Source organism: Haemaphysalis longicornis, unplaced genomic scaffold, assembly GCF_048455015.1.
Source record: "Haemaphysalis longicornis isolate Haplotype H1 unplaced genomic scaffold, Haemaphysalis longicornis Haplotype H1 scaffold_1, whole genome shotgun sequence".
NCBI classification, from domain to species: Eukaryota; Metazoa; Arthropoda; class Arachnida; order Ixodida; family Ixodidae; genus Haemaphysalis; species Haemaphysalis longicornis.
In genome coordinates, this window is record NW_027526203.1 from 103,779,111 (window position 1) to 103,794,178 (window position 15,068).

At 51.9% G+C, this 15,068-nt stretch overlaps 1 long non-coding RNA gene across 1 annotated transcript; it reads right to left on the bottom strand.

The window, feature by feature from the left end:
* Positions 1-8,812: 8,812 nt before the first annotated feature.
* LOC144165178 (uncharacterized) lies at positions 8,813-11,002 on the bottom strand. The gene is made up of 2 exons (XR_013321398.1): positions 10,889-11,002; positions 8,813-9,225 (listed from the first exon to the last, which is right to left on the bottom strand). It is a non-coding gene; the product is annotated as an uncharacterized LOC144165178 (long non-coding RNA).
* Positions 11,003-15,068: the final 4,066 nt, after the last annotated feature.

The window sequence follows — 15,068 nt, forward strand, 5'->3', positions numbered from 1 at the left end:
TTTCCTGCCTTAAGTATAGCCCACGTTTCGGGCCGATAAAGTCGCGACAAGGCGCCTTTTCAGGGTAAGTTTTGTTCTTGTTTCAGCCGTTCGTTTAAGCACAAGTGTCGGAAGGCAACAGTTACACTTGAGTTAGTTTCGTCAATACCGTATCCCAAAGCCTTCTCAGGCGGTTTCTCGGAAGGCCAATTCCATTTTCGCACACTCGTATTGAATGTGAAATTGTGGGTCCACATGTTTCTCGGTGTTGGCTTGAAAATTTGGAATTAAATAATTACAAACGCCTATGTCCAAATGAACACAAGCATTTTCTCCCTCTCTTCGAGGTCCACCGCCGAAGTCTCTTCTTTTGATGCACGGAAGACAGAGCCCGGTAAAGAGAACAGGGAAGGAGGGGGGGGGGGGGGGTTCAGTTTATGTCGGCGCCCCCTTTTCGCCGGCGCCCTGGGCGACCGCCCTGGTCGGCCACCCCTAGGACCGGCACTGGTCTGTATCTCTATAACGTAACTGCATTGCAGTCGAGCCCTACCGGTTCGTTCAGGCTCGGAAACAAATTATTCCAAAGATATAAAACTATCCCAGCGTCCCGCAGGCAAACATCCAATCGCAGAATGTTTGCCGCAACGATAAGTAGCGCCGGTTTTTAATAGAGGCTGGAAAAGAAGGGAGGAACTGCGTGGCTCACCCAGTACACGGCGTCCCATCGAAAGCGGGCCCTGGGCCGGCGCATGGAAATGAGCTTCCCCGAAGCGTATATGAGAAGAACCGAGGCACTGGTCCCGCTCTACAAGTTTAGAATCGCGCCGGGCGCGGTTTGAGCGCTCGACGAAAACAGCGCGCACGGGCGCCCGCGAACACGCCCGGGTGCCTGCATGCATGACCAAGAGCTCCCGATGCCCAGTCGGATGCGCTGAAAGCCCACTCAGCCGAACTCGGTCGCTCCCTCGGCAACTCGGCACTTGGCATGCGGCCGTGCGGGCCGAGGTGACGCGTGCGCCCGCCCTTCCATGTACCGTCTTGACCGGCGTAGAGCTGCGCTGAGCACTTCCGAGGAACACCGAGGCCCGCCGCACACAGGCAGCGCTGATCCTCCGGCAGCCGAAGGGGCGCGGGCCGCCAACATTGCTGGTTTGCGACTATTTTCCTCTCTTCCCGGCTGCTTAGGGAAATGGTGTACGACGCAGTGGCGCTCAGTCTGAACGCCCCGCAGTCACCTGCCGTGCGTGGCTCAGTGCCCCCGTTTTCAAGTCTTAAGACGTGGCTCGACTCTCCGCCAGTGACCTGTGAATATTTTTGCTGTTTTCTGGTCACCAACTGATGAGAATTTAATGTAGCCAGTGGGTGCGCAGAGCCACGGCGCATTTTATAGCACCGTATGGGGAGTCATCCGGCGCGTCAGTGAACGTAAAACAATTTTACAGAGGATCGGCTTTTTTGGGCTCGGTAAACGCATAAATTTCGTTCTGTCTTTCTGCCTACCTGACGTACTATCATTAGATAATGAAACGCCAACACAAAGATTTCAACCATAACTCCGCAAAGAGAACATTGCGGGTCTTGGATGCTACATTTCTGATGGATTCTGGCGTGTCCAGAAAGTGTTACCACCTTCCTTCAGGGTTGTAGCGTAGCCATGCCATTGATTGATTGTAGGATTTAACGCGCCGACGCAACGCAGGCGATGAGGCGCGCCGTAGTGGAGGGCTCCGGATTAATTTTGACCACCTGGGGATCTTTATCGTGCGCCGAAATCTCGTACACACGGACGTTTTTGCTTTTCGCCTCCATCAGAAAAGCGGCCGCCGTGGCCGGGAATCGAACCCGCGACCTCGTGCTCATCAGCGCAACGCCTTAGCCACTGAGCCACCGCAGCGGGTGTAGCCATGACATAATTTCATTTTCACGGAAACAAATCGCGGAGTTTTTCCGTTGTTCCCATTTTTTGTTCTGTGGTTCTCAAACCCCGGACCTACCCCTATCACCTCCCCTCGTATGAGGGGAGGTGATAGGGGCAGGTCCGGGGTTTGTTGACACTCCGATACCTGGTGGCACAGGGTGCTGGACGTGGGACAAAAGTCGTGCGCAGGTATGTAGGGATGTGGAGCAAGCTAGAGAGAATGAAGGAACGTGCTGAGGGGTGGGCATACGTCTGCATTTTTTTAAGAGTGCTGTCTTTGTTTCTCTGTATAGCCGAGAGTGTGGGGGAAGGAATCATCGTTTGCCTTGGCTGTAGTGTGCCAGAATTTATGCGCTGGAGAAGCGGTTCCGCTTTGATGGTGGCGGCGAGTGTGGACTGCCTTCGGCTGATGGCCCGGTGTATGTACGTGCGGGCTACAGCGTGAGAAGCCTCGAGCATCACCGTCGAGGGGTTTATGCCCAGACCACGTGCATCTTGGGTAGCCCTTCTATGGCTTGAAGGACCTTCAGCGCTGACGCAGTGACGCTGCCTCGTTGATAATGTCGGCATGCCGCTTGCCAGTCGGTCAGCATTCTGATGGGGTCCTGGCTGGTCGCACGGCAGCCAGCGCAATGACAACTTTTGCCAATTTTGTTGATGTTGTACGTACTGTCAGTGCATTGCCTTTTGAGAATCTAAACCAAGTCTCACCTGTGAGAAATGGGAGCACTGCCGACTGAGCCACACACGCAGGAAGTGTGCATGTGGTTCACAGGAATTGCAGACGCTTGGGGCGAAGCACAAACCTGGTATGTCCAAGTAAGTTCGACGAATTCAGGGGTGTCAGGAGACACTTTAGAAAATTTATTAAAATGTAAGTGTCGTTACAGCTGTGGTATCAATTACTTGCAAGGTGAAGGACTCACATGTATCGTGGAACTCGGATTCTGTTGCGCGAGCTGTTCTGTGCTTCCCAGTTGAAGCGCGAACGCATGTGATATGGCGAGGAGAAGAGCACGCTACGCCACGAACTCTGGGCAGAATGTTGATTGATTCGCCGCACCGACGCAACACGCACCAACGCACCGACGCAACACAGGCGGTGAGGCGCGCCGTAGTGGAGGGCTCCCGGTTAATTTTGACCACAAGCGGATCTTTAGCGTGCGCCGAAAAACGACTGGGAAAATACGCCTGCCGTTGAGAGAACATCTTATCTCTCGCTAATGTCCGGCTGGCTCAACCTTTTCTAGGCAATCTAAATCTCGTTTAGTAAACGTTGAGAAAATTCCGCTTTTGAACAGGGATTATAAAGGACCTGTAATATTCGTTTTGGATCTATTACTGAATCGGCGTATAGGACGCCTTGTAAACACCTGAGAAATCCCGATTGAAAACTGGTCGTTGGAACACCATTCAAATCTAATTGTAGGCTTATTACAGCTGCATTTAAATAGCCGTATAGACGACCATCGCGTTTCTTTAGTTCTTGCTCTACACGACATTGCCGAATAAAATAACGGAACACTGCAGTGTGCAGCAAAATGCAACGCACCACACCATGCGTGCGTTACACAATCTTAGTAATAGAAACACAATCACTCCAAACAATTTATTGAATTCGGTGCAGCGCACTCGAAAACACTGGAATGTATGATTTACGGTTTGATTGTGATTCAGAATGATTAGTATGAAAACTAAATTTCTTTACAAGATCTCGGCCTGCCTCGCATCGGTGTGTCGCTGGCTTGGCAACGGCGACAATTGAATTAGGGCGTTTCTCTGAAAAACAGGAACGTAAAAAATGGGAATTAGCATGCTGGGGTGCGACAACACCAGAACTCACACCGGCAAAATACTACTTTCGAAACGGTTCTGAAACGCACTGGAATCGCACCCAGAAAAGAATAATGATGCCTAAAAATCCAACCGTCAAACGTTGCTTATATATGCACAACAGTTTTAAAAAATGGACCTTTAAAAAACATTTTGTGCTAGCTGGGTTACAGCTGCACATCCGTCCGGCGCGTGAGCTAAACACTGGCTGTGACTGTTCGGCGAGCATACCCATGTTTCACGAAACGAGTACTATCAACCGTAACGAACGCTATCCAGGGTAGTTATTGTACTACGGAACATTAACGCAGGGAAAGCTACAGAAGAGACGAAACACACGCGAGAAGTTCAACTCAGGGTATAGAGAGAGAGAACAACTTTATTGAAACGCCTGCACAGCGGTTAGGCTACCCCTTCATGGGGCCCGTCCCCGTGGCGTGGCCTGGACGTCGTCGCGATTGCGTCCTGAGGGCCGCTCCCGGGTTCCGCCCATGGGTCCAGGGAGGCTTGCGCCCTCCTCCCCAGCGGCTTACCCCGGTCGCTGCCTCTCGAGGGCTGCCGCGACCTGCTGGACGGCCTGGAGTTGTAGTCCGTAGTCATACCTCCTTGTTGCAGCCTCCAGCTTCTCGCTTGCCTCATGTGGGTTCACCTCACAGTTCCACAGGATGTGAGCTGCCGTAGCTCGCTCCTGCGCGCAGGACCTACACACGTCACTCTCATACACACTGGGGCAGATGTACTTGGGAAGCACCGGGGTGATCAGGGATCGAGTCTGCAGCTGTCGGTACAGCGCTGCCTCCGCGCGGGTAAGTCCCGGGTGCGGGGGTAGCACATTTCTCCTATTCAGTCGATACCACTTCACGATATCATTGAAGTTGGCGATTGTATCCTTGCTGATGTCGAACGTTCTCTACTCAGGGTCGGCCTGGCTGGCTTCCCCGCGGTTGGCGAGTCCTCGCTTGACTGCATTGGCCGTCTTGTTGTGGTTCTCGTTCCCCCTGCTCGAGACATGTGGGCCCATGTAGGCCGGGAACGATTTGATTGATACAGCTGTCGTGTTGTGTTCCGTCTTGCGCAGGATGTCCCCCGCGGCCCTGCCCACCCTGTTCTTGGCATAGTTCAGCACTGCTGTACGGGAGTCACACAGCACCGTCGTCAGGTGCTGTGTGACTCCCGTGACTCCTGTGACTCCTCCGCTTGATGTACCTTCTTAGTATAAATGCTCCCGACTGTCTTGGTCTCCCCGGTTGATGCCACAACTACCGCAACCACGTAGGCTCCAGGGGTGTCTTGATATTCTGCCGCGTCCACGTACACGGCACCGTTGTCGGTCGCGTGGAGGTCGATGAGGGCCTTGGCTCTGGCTAGTCGCCGTTCCTGATTGTGCTCCGGGACAAATGTTAAGTCGGCGTCTGACAGCATCCGGCAACGGGAGTGCACTCTTTTGTCGGTCTGCCGTGGGGACTAGCCCCAGGTGCTGCAAGATGTGCCGTACGGTCCTCGTTCCGGAGAGGCGTTCCAGCTGGGCCGTCCGTTGTGCTCCTGCAATTTCGTCCAGATTATTGTCGATACCCAGGGCCATGAACTTTTCGGTGCTCGTGCTACCGAGGAGCCCCAGCGCCATCTTGTACGTCTTGCGGATAGTCGCCTCAGTCTTTGCTCGCTCGCAGGGCCGCCAGCTGTGGAAGGCGGCCACGTACACAATGTGGCTGGTTGCAAAGGACTGGACGAGGCGGGTGAGGCTCTCCTCCTTCATCCCAGCTCTTCGTGTGGATATCCGCCGAATGAGGCGCACTGCCGCCGCGGCTTTCATTGCCAATTTGGTGACTTTCACTCCATTGACTCGGTTGCGTTCAAGTAGCAGGCCCAGGACTCGAATCTTGTCCACTTCGGGTATCACTTGACCTCCTTCCGTGTAGACCGTTATCCGCGCCATCTCCGTATACTTCTTTCCTCTGCCCTTTGGCGGGATCACGAGCAGCTCCGACTTGGACGGTGAGCAGATGAGCCCCGTCCCTCGTAGTTGGTCCTCGATGGCATCCACGGCCTCCTGGAGCGTTGTATATATGCCCATCGCTTCATCCTGTTACCCAGAGGGTGACGTCGTCGGCGTACATCGTGTGCCGGACATTCTTCACTTCCTCGAGACGGTTGGCCACGGCAATCATCCCAAATTCGAATAGCAGCGGGGATATCACCTTGGGGGGTGCTGACACTTCCGAGCTGTTTCCCCAGTAGTTGCAGGTCGCCCGCGCAAATCTTTGTGATTCGGCCCGTGAGGAAGTCCCTGATGTACTCGTACGTCCGCCCGCCCATGTTCAGTAGAGAGACTTGTGCAAGGATGGCGGAGTGACGGACTTTGTTGAAGGCGCTCTTGAGATCGAGACCCAGAACGGCTCTGTTGTCTGAAGTACCCACTGTGTCGTCGACAATCTCGTGTTTCAGCAAGAGCATGACGTCCTGCGTCCCGAGCTTCTCCCAGAATCCTATAATGGAGTTTGGGTAAAGCCCAGAGTCTTCCAAGTATCGCTGCCATCTGTTCATGAGGACGTGCTCGAGGACCTTCTCCACGCACGACGTAAGCGAGATTGGCCTGAGGTGCTCTATGCTGGGCGGCTTACCCGGCTTCGGAATGAGGATCGTCTTGGCCGTCTTCCATTGCCGAGGGAGCTGTCCTGCCCACCAGCATCTGTTGATGTAACGGGTGAGCGCTTCTATCGCCGCGTCGTTCAGATTCTTGAGAGCCTTGTTGGTCACCTTGTCAGGGCCTGCCGCTGATCTGCGGTTGAGGGTCTGCAAGGCCACCCGGACCCCCCACAACTCGATGTCTCTGTCCAGTATCTCATTGTCAGCGCTTGCGTACTCCGGATGCAGTTCCCTAGGGGTAGTCGGCAAGTACTTGGCATCTAGACGCCTGCGCACCACTTCCTCTCCTAGGTGTCGGGTGGCCCTGTGAAGGGTCGTGGTCTCGCCCAGCAAATGCCGTAGCATGTTCAATGTCTTACCCTTGTGCATCTGTCCGCCGGCCTCGCTGGAGACCACGTGCCACTGCTGCGCGCAGAGCACTCTGCAATGGGTCCCTATCTGCTTGTTGAGCTCGGCGACCTTCTTTCTCAAGCGCCGGTTAGTCCGTTGCCTCTTCCATCGCTCCTTGATGGACTGTTTGGCTTCTAAGCGATGCGCGAGCCGACTGTCGACCCTGCCGATACTCCCATCTGTTTCAAGCTCCGTAGTCATGTCCGCTGTAGTCTTCCAGATGGCCTCTGTCCACTGTTCAATTTTCGTGATTTCAGGCTGTTCCGCCGGGAGAGTTCGGCGGAAGGCATCCCAGTCAGTGAGACGGTGCTTCCGTGTTGCAGTAGCGCTGCCGGGGCCAGCGAGCGGTACGACGACTTCCACGATGTAGTAGTCGCTGCCGAGGTCGCTGCCTGTGTTTTGCCACCGAGTGCCGAGGAGTTCCCCGCAGTCCTGAGGAATGTAAGGTCTGTGGTAGTGTCCCGTGAAAATCACGTCCCTATTCTCGGTGGGAAAGGCGGGGTCCGTTAGCAGCTGCAGCCCCACGTCCGTAGCGTCTTCCATGAGGTCTCGTCCCTTGACCGTCGTCCTTGGGTAGCCCCACTCCTGATGCTGAACATTAAAATCTCCACTGATCAGCAGCGTACTTCCCCCAGCTACCCGGGTAGCCTTGTGAATGAGTGCCCGAAACTTTTGTTGCCGATGCGCAGGGTTGCTGTATACATTCACCATGAACGCGCTTTCCTTCTACCGCTTGCCCGTGATGATTTCCACCGCGCAGTACTCTATTGCTCTGTTACCAATCAGGTCGTGCTCTACAAAGGTGATTCCTTTGCGGACAAAGGAGCACACCCCACGTCTCATTCCTTTGGCCGTGTCCCATGCGCTCGGTGCGCTGGCGTGCGCGTGGTAGCCAGGGAGCTCCGCGGTGTAGTCTCACTGTGCATCTCTTGGAGCATAATGACGTCGGGTACGTGGGCGACCTGCTGTAGATGCTGTTGTAACACTGCTCTCTTGCTCGGATAGCCGTTGCAGTTCCAGTGCCAGACCAGGAGATCTCTCACTGGGGTACACTCTAAGAAGACGAGGAGTGCTGGGCACTCTGTCTAGGAGTAAAAACTTTTGTCCCATATTTCACTCCCTTTGGCAGCATTGGGCGACTCTTCCGAGGAGTAGCGCGTGGCGGCCAAACGAGAGGCGAAACACTCCTCGTGGGATTTACTTGCTGCTGTCGAAGCGGAGTACTTGAACCCTGTGTGGGAATTGCTATGCCATGTACAAGGCAGCGTTCCGTCACTCCCTTTAGGCGTGAATAAGCTCTATTGGCTTCGGCGTTCCCGGATACTGCAGACGGGTACTACTACTCTCTCTTGTAAAGCATCTCGTTACGCCTCAAGAGCGTTCTGCTATTCCCTGCGAGACAGCGTGTTTTCGCTCCGCCTGCTACTAGCCCCCCCCCCCTTCCATCCCTACGATGGTACTATAGGCAGTTACAAGCAAACAAAACAGGACAAGCCATTTTGAAACATGGGAAGAAAAAACAAGGTCAGACTTTATTTTTCAAAAAAATACCACAACAATCGGTTCATTCTGCAATTTCACACAAAAAGCAATTTATTTTGAATTAAAATATCACAGCATAAAAACGGTTCTTACTCCACATGCACACAGGAGACGTAACGCCTACTGAGGATACATCCAAGAAAAATTCACAAATAAAAATGCAGCAAAGCAATTGATAACACTGAAATAAAAACATTAAATTAAGACAATAAAAATGACATTAACACACACAAATAAAAAGGTACTGGCATTAGCACGAAAACGTCAATAGAAATACAGCAGTGGGAAAATAGTTAACAGTATTAACATAAAACAAAGTGGCCTTAGTACATCAGTGAGTGCTTCACATGGACTGGAAAGCCAGCTCTTATTTAGGACACGTCAAAAACATCTACAAATAAATTTTGCGAAACAAAAATCTTGGACTAAAACTATTCAGCGTGGATTACTATTAGCGCATTACAAGGTGCAATCAACACAAAGATACAAAGCCACTGACACGGGAACTTTGCAACAGATATATGTTGGTGGGACAATAGGAAACCACCGGAAACATTCCCACTGGGTTTTTTAGGCGGGTGGTTCTCAAATGAGGATGCGCTAGTAAGATTTAAAAAAGGCATAACTTGGTATTAAAAACAAACACGTTCGAGCTGAATGCTTCACAATGTTGGTGGCGGCCTTCAGAACAGTACCGACCAGGGCACCGTGCTTGAGCCGAAGTAACGTCTACAGAAGCAAGAAGGTGCGCTTCCCCTTTGAAAACACAGACAGCAGCAATGGGAACTCATCCACGATGTCCAAGGATGTGAGGAGAAGTGTCTTGAATGCGACGGCCACTCCTGCTGACGCCTCGGGGATCTCGTTCTCTCTCAGGAAAAAAAAAATCTTCGGGCAAATACCGTCTTCCCTGGTTCCTACATAGGAAGAAAGAGGGGGACAGCAAAGATAAGTTCTACAATGAAAAAACAATTTACTAGTTTGACGACGTGATAGATTAGTTTTTGCTCCGAGAGAACGCATTAAACCCGTATTGGAATGCAATACTGCTTGGCGCAGTCACAAGTCTACATGCGAATGTGCGGTGACCTTGGATGCAGCCACGCTCATTGTGCCACTTGGCCAATGTCATGTCAGACAGCGCGCCCTACAGCTGTCTGCCTACGCAATGCACCCCAAACCCATTAGTGCTTTCGTGTCCGTAGCTTCTATTGTTTACCCCGCTATCGTTCCCGGTATAAAAACATTTAACAATATTTAAGTAAAGAGAACTCTTTTTGTAACGTTATAATCCCCGATTAATTTGCATAGGATTTTGCCCTCAGCCGACTGCAACGTACGGCCCATTATACGTTCACAAGTACAGCGTGTAAAAGTTGCTATGGGTCATATAGCTACTGTTTTCTTCATTCTCGAGTACGCTTCGTTGCATGCACGCTGCAGATCGCAACATCTGATGAGAACCAATAGGCTCGTTATTGAACGATCAGAACGCTCGAACATTAAACCACACGCAGTGACGGCGACAACCGACGCGAAAAAAGTACCGTAATGGGTACAACAAACACTATGGGCGACAGCGGCAAACGAAAAAAAAAATAATGCATTGCTGCCAATGCCATTCGTCGTCGTTGCTGCCGCTCGCTCGTGGGCTGCTTCTGGCCGGTATAAGCCCGCGACGGCGACAGCCCGTCGCCTGCCGCAGTTGCCGCCGTCAGCGGCCTGTGTAAAAAAATTTTGTCTGTGTCGCCCACAATACCTGTTTGCCGTACCCAATGAGTGAGTTTTCTCGCGTCGCTCATCGGCTTAGACGCATGTAGTTACCCCTTAACAGTGCGGGGCGTACGCCCCGAAAAGTCCCATCTCCGGCCATCCTGCCCTCAATAAAAACGCAAAAAACCTAAACCCTGTCAGGACAGCATTTCAGTATGCTGCTGTACGCGCGGCGGTCACTAAAATTATTGTAATTTTAGTGACTGCCACGCGCTAGACGCGCTCCTATCACTCAGCCTATTGTACGAAATTCTTTGGAGCCGCGCAGGTAGCCACAGCTACTGCACGGCAGCCACTCTAACCCTAGCCGCCGAGCTAAGAGTACAAATCAAAACGCAAAAAACCTGTCTGGACAGTATTTCAGTCTGCTGCAGTACTCGCGGCGGTAACTAAAATCATTGTAACTTTAGTGACTTCTACGCGCTAGACGCGCTCCTATCACTCAGCCTATTGTACGAAATTCTTTGGAGCCGCGCAGGTAGCCACAGCTACTGCACGGCAGCCACTCTAACCCTAGCCGCCGAGTTAAGAATACAGCGTATCGCTGCGACTACTCGCGCGACCGTGCTTCTTACCTGCGAAAACATTCGGCTAGGATACCAACACTTCACGAATCAAAGAGATTGAAACGGTGCAAGGCTCGACGCTGTTTGCACACGGGTACAAAAGCCGCCCTTCAAATCTAAGCAACGGTCAAAATGAGTGACGAAAACTTTAGGGTTAGCCGCTTCCGCGGACCGAAGCTAGACAGCAACTCTCCTTCGCTAAATACACAAGATAAGAATACCAGGTTAACTAATGGCTTACCTCCACTTCCCGCCAGCATTTCTTCGTCCGGTGGATAAATCCATGGTCGTCATCCCAAGATCCCAAGCTTAAGGCGCGAAGCCTGCAAAGGCAGCGATTGCACACCGGCTGGCCCGGCGGCTTGCGCGCGCATTGCTACACAGTGCATATAGTTCCGGTATCGGCCTCTGCGCCGCCGCAGCTGTGATGTCCGTCCGAAATAAAAACTAGTTCCATGCATGCACGCGCGCACGAACGAACTAATATACGGCTTGCTTGCGTGTTCGTGATCTAACGCTGACGCACAGGCATGCAAGCAGTTAGCGAGCACGCGTCACACTGCGTTCAAGCAAGTATGACGATAAGGGCAGGTCAAACTTCGCATGTTGAGCAAGCCGTCTCCGAAGCTTCGGATAATTCTCGTGCCGAGAATGCTGGCGCCGAGAAGGCGAAAACGAAAACAGACACCGAGGGGCCAAGCCCGGAGCACGAAACACCTGAAACCGCCACCGTCGCAGCGAACGCGGCCGGATGTTTATACCAACGAGTGAGAGCTTTGGAGTCTTGCCTGGGGCGTGTCACGTGTGTGTGCTGTTCGCCGAGGAGAGTCGCCCCACGCCTGCGCACCGCGTCAGACGTTTTCTCCCCGTGCTCTTCTGTCCTGATCCACTGTAACCTCAGTTTTCTCAATAATGATACCTTTAATTCTCAAAACCTAGTTTCTCCTATTCGATGCGAGCACGCGTCGTACTGTGTTCAAGCAAGCATGACTATAAGGGCAGGTCGAACTTCCCATGTTGGAAGAAGCGTCTGTTAGAAAGTCCACTTCGTGCGTAGCACATGGTTTACAAAGCGCAGCCCTGTGTTCCGCGCTGGCGGGACATCACGGTCTGGCGCGATCAGTCGTCGCTCGCTCGCCCGGTTCTTGCGGGTGCACCGCCTGTGTCGGTTTTCACCGTAGACGCGAGATCGCGTGGCGGAAAATCCGCCGTGGTAGTACGCCGTATCTTCGTCGGGCTGAGCTACGGAGACGCGGCGTCCACCGCCGCGCCGCTGCCGCTGGGATGCCCTCAGTGTAATCGGCGTAATCGCTGAAATCGGCGCGCAGTATTCTTTCCTCCGTGGTGCGCACCTTTTATGATGCATAGTCTGACAACTTTATCAATGTCGATAACCAAGCCATTACAGAGGAAAAAACAAAACAAAGAAACAAAACCAAATCGAGACATGCGTTTTTTTAGTTTTGTTAAGCTTGCTCCATTCATGTCACTGAACGCTGCCAGCAATCGTTACATGAATTCATATTCTTGCACGATTAGAATGCGCGGCGAAAGTACTCGGGCGCTTTTTACACAACTGCTTTATATAATGTATACGTATGCAAATAAAACATCGCTGATGAGTTGGTGTGCGTAAATGGTAGGAGTGCCTCTCCATGCTTACTCCCGCACTTGACAAGAATGAAATTGCAATTTTACTCTTCGTACTGGAGAGAGGAGACGATGTGCAGCTTTACTCTTCACTGGTGCGGGAGCGGAACTGGGGCTGCACTCCGCCGCGCACGAGAAGAGTACGCTGTCAGTTTTGCTCTTCCTCCTCATGGGAGCGAACATTACATCCAACTCCCCGCAGCTTTCGAGGGGAGCGCGCCAACGCTTGCAGGAGTACAATGACTGTTGGACTCTTCAACTACTCCCCCGATTTCTTAGAGTGTAGGTGCTGTGCGGGCTGCCCGATCGATGGCTGGTGCATTGTCGGTGTGTTCTGGGTATTGTTGGTATGGGTAATCCGAGGAGCGTCTGAAGCTGCGCTTGCATTTGTATCATCATCGCTTGGATGCTCTGCATGGTCGCCATCATCTGCTGGAACGTTTGCTCTAGTGCTGTGAGGCGTTCGTTGGTAATTTTCGCAGAGGCTTTCAGCTTGTCGAGGTGGTCGTCTTGATTGTCTATCCATGCAATCAGTCTGCGGTCCTTGGCACCTTCCAGGGCTCGTCTCTTGGGGGTCGTCTCCATCGCCTTGTGGGACCGGGGATCTATCTGAGGTTCCGGCTCATCCTCCGTCTGTTCGCAACCTGCGGTGGCTGTTGGCGTTGCTATTGTAATGCGAGGAGTTGCGTCAGCTTCTCGCTAATGTCTTTGATGGTGGCATCTTGGTCCGCTATATTCTGCAATAGCTTCTCGTTCTCGGCCCGCAGTGCAGCTGCCGCAGCACTCTGCTCAGGCTGTTGCTTTGCGGGGGCCCTCGGTGTCTTGACAGCGTCTGCCCAGGCAACCCGCTCCCTCAACTGCGATGGCTGTCGGCGGTGGCTGGCGCTTCACTTGCTATTTGATCTCCGTCTGCTGCTGCTGCGTTGTTGCGACTGTCCGCGTTGCCCGTCGGTCGACGCCTGGCGTAGCGGAGGGGAAGCTCTCTATGTCTGGAGGTTGTTGCTGCCGCTGCTGGTGCAGGCTCTCCATCTTGCGTTCCCACTGCCTCTGAGTAATCAGCGTTGCCGAACGAACCTTGCGCTGAACGAACTTCGCGTTTGGCAACGCTGCTGTCAGTTGCGCCACGTGCCCAGTCTCGAAAAAAATTTCGAGTATGGCAGGCGATGTGATAAGCAAATAACAAAAAATGGGGCGGCCGTCTGCTCTTGGAACAGCCTTGCAAACGACGGCAGTAACGGCATTTGCGCATATAGTGCGCATGCTGCTACTCTCGCTGAGTTTGCCGTATAACTCCATCACGAGGCGCTGATCGACCGAACGGTCGACGCTCCGGTGATATTGGTAAAAAATTGGGCGGGTGTACATTGTTGGCAGCTGTTTGTCTTGTGTTACCCTCCCATGGTACATTTTAGGCACCTGTTTGTTTTGTGTCACTTATTTATTTTGTTTGTTTAGCTGGACTTGTCCTACCACCAATTATTTTTAATATTTTAGGACGGTCAGTTTTTATTTTTAATGTTTGTTTGCACTGCCTGTATTGTGTAAGGTGGCAAATGTGGCTATTAAACACAGATTTCCTGCTCACATTATTCTCACCATATTGTACATAGCTTGTTCTTAGCTTATGACATAAACCTTTTATTCCAAGGTATTGCCTTCGAACCTACCTCAAAAACATTAGTTATACCGGGGTGTTAGTTATACCACGGTGTGAGTGTTAGGGTGTCAGTCAGGCGGGTTGTTGCATTTTAAGTTGTCGGATACATAGAGATAACCCAGATGAAGAGAAGGACGGACCAAGGGGGCAGCCTTGGTCTGAACAAGGAAGTCGGGGATCCTCAGAAGCCATCAACATTCTTAGCTATCTAATGTAAATACTGCTATTCTTGCTTATTAGTGGACTTGGCTGTTTTTCATCATCTTATGGTGCCTGGAAAGTCGAGAAGGAAGAAGTCGGGGATACTAAACCAACCTATCGTGTCCAATCGGTAAGAGCATCGCTGGTGACCACAATGTGGAGGAGGCATTGTTATAATCCGGAAAGAAGAATGCACTAGCTGAAAGTAAAGAACAGCTCGTCAGCAACAAAACACAAGGCTTTTAGATGAAGCGCAGACGGTGTTGGATACTCCTGATGTGGAAACTTCAGGCTCACTCATAGAGTGGCTGCAGTCCAACAACGATGAGTTGAGCAAGCTGAATGCCGAGGTTAAAAACGTTTACCTGACGACGAGTTCGACACAATTATGAGGTACGATGACGCCACCAAAGACATGCTGGGCCAGCTAAAGGCTAAGAAGAGATCGCTATGGAATGGTCAACGCCTGCCAGGATCGACCTTCTGTAGTGGATTCTCAGAGTGACGAGTGTCATCTCCATGAAAGCTCCATGTAGCTCCCAACGCTCCATCTCTAAACATTCAGTGGGGAGTTGTGCCAAGGGATCAGCTTTTTGAGGCAGTTTAAAGGAGCCATGAAGACAAATACAAGTTTATTTTATTCGAAAGATTTCGTGTTTTATAGTGCCCCAGCGCTTGTCCGGATGTGAACGATGCTTTATTCACTGATAAATTTTGAAATTTTGATTTTCCCCCTAAATTGTGCGTTTTCGCGGTCTGCAATGACATCACAGGAGCCGATCTCTCTGCAGCTGATTATAAGGCCTTGTTTACCGGTTAGTGAACCTAGTTGGCACCATCATACCATTGCGAGCCATTTTCTGCCTTTGGTTTGTTTTTGACCGCATTTAAACCGGGCGTGCTTTTGTTCAGG